Source organism: Ipomoea triloba, chromosome 2 (genome assembly GCF_003576645.1).
Source record: "Ipomoea triloba cultivar NCNSP0323 chromosome 2, ASM357664v1".
Lineage (NCBI taxonomy): Eukaryota > Viridiplantae > Streptophyta > Magnoliopsida > Solanales > Convolvulaceae > Ipomoea > Ipomoea triloba.
The window spans coordinates 9,983,646-9,985,577 of NC_044917.1; the positions used below are offsets into that span (position 1 = coordinate 9,983,646).

At 41.1% G+C, this 1,932-nt stretch overlaps 1 long non-coding RNA gene across 1 annotated transcript; it reads right to left on the reverse strand.

Annotated features, from left to right (window-relative positions):
- Positions 1 to 345: 345 nt before the first annotated feature.
- LOC116010671 lies at positions 346 to 1,322 on the reverse strand. Its single transcript, XR_004096945.1, has 2 exons — positions 759 to 1,322; positions 346 to 641 (listed from the first exon to the last, which is right to left on the reverse strand). It is a non-coding gene; the product is annotated as an uncharacterized LOC116010671 (long non-coding RNA).
- Between the last annotated feature and the right edge of the window lie 610 nt (positions 1,323 to 1,932).

Genomic DNA, 1,932 nt, shown 5'->3' on the forward strand with positions numbered 1-1,932 from the left:
CTTTAGTATTTTCTTTTAAATAAAAAGAATGGGTTTAGTGAGAAGAGACCGTGCACACCTCGGGGAATAAGAATGGGTCTAGTGAGATTATAGCCAATGTGTTAAGGGCAGTAGTTTATGTATTATATATTATTTTTGAATAGAGTACCTATTGTATTTCTAGTAAAAGAGGTTTTTAAAAAATCACTTGTATTAGTTGATAATAATATTTATGTGTCACTTTCATATAGGATAGGATTTTTCAAACCAAATTTTACTCCGTATCACATTCTTATTGGATTATTGATATTTGATGGTTTTATTGGGACCAGGTCCACCATAAATCGAGAATAGTGATATAGAATGTGGGTAGGAAGACAATAGCTTTATTACCCAGGGTGCTAGACCCAAAATAGTACATACAAAGCCCGAGATATTGGCCCAAAACGGAGGCCCAAAGAATACATAAATAATAAATACTAGGGAGAAGTGTCAAATAGGTCCATCTACTTCGAAGAAGTGTTCAATTCACCTCACCATCTAAAACATAATGTAATTAGACACAGTTACCTCCTAAAATTGTTGGATAAGCTTTTTCGCAAGTTACTTCCAATTTGTGATGACTTATCCTGGTTAAGATTAGGTGGCATTGATTGCATGGCCTGGAAATAATAAAAAATTGGGGCTAATTGAAATCTCCTCCCAAAGCTCTAATCTTGAGAGGAAAATTCATGGAAATTTAACGAATCTGTGACAGAAGAAGGAAAACTGAAAACTACCTGTGGAGGCAAGCTTCATCGGAGGCCAAGCTCAACGTCATCCTCGCCGCGGCTTCATCCCTATCGTAAGCGAGTTGCTCCAGCTGCTTCTCCACGGTGAGTGAAAAATACTCACGATCATTCTGGAACACGGTGCTCAAGAACCTCCCGGACGACGTGGTCGGTTCCAGCGGCGCGTTCAACCCACTGAACTCACACTGACTCCTACTCGCCTGACCGCCACTCGCCGCCACAACCAAGGCACCCGATTCCGGAGGTGACTCAGTTAGGGTTTTTTAAGGTTATGGGAAAGGCGTGCTTCTTAGCAATCAGCTCGTTGTGGTAAAGGCTAAGCTCGTTTCGAAGACTCCCCGCTCTGCTTGATTCCCCTGCCTGAGCGATACCAACATCCCGTTCAATGGCCGGAGAGTTTGCACAAGGTGCTTGTTCTGATTCGCTAAGTGAACTGAGGATGGAGAGGTAATTTAATTTCATGTCATTAAATTTATTTCCAGGTCAACCAGGTGGATTGGCAACCGAGGGTCTGCGAAAAAGCCTCATCGAACAATTTTAGAAGGTAAGTGTGCCTAATTACATTATAATTTAGATGGTGGGGTAAATTGAACACTTCAAGGTAGTTGATGGGTCTATTTGACACTTCTGCCTAAATACTATAGCCCTAAGGAATTGAATAGGACTCAGCCTGAATAATAAATAAATAAATAAACAAGCTAGGGAACTAATAAATAAAATAGAACTAAATACATTACCAGAACTCGAACCCTGATATGCTAGCAGGAAAGAGAAGACTCAAATCAATGAACCAGAAGGCGTTTGGTGAGCCAATGGATGCCCTTTAAAGGGAGGGAAGGGTACCTATTTATATTGTTGTATGACGCATGGATCGTTGACAAATGGATGGCATCTGGCAACCTTCATTCTGGCCACACACGTGTGCCCCACTACTTTGCTTCTAGCGCACTCCCATGCATAAGTGGAGCTTCCTACCGAGTGACTTGGTGGTTTAGAACTTGTGATGTCATGCTTAAGATTGTGGGTTTGAATCTTGTTAGTTGTACTTTCTTTAATATTTTGCTCCATGCTTCCTTCTTTCCTTGACAATAAAAATGGACACCCTGCTTGGACCAATACTTTGCTAATAAAATGACCCCAGGGTCCCATGTCCCCATCAATA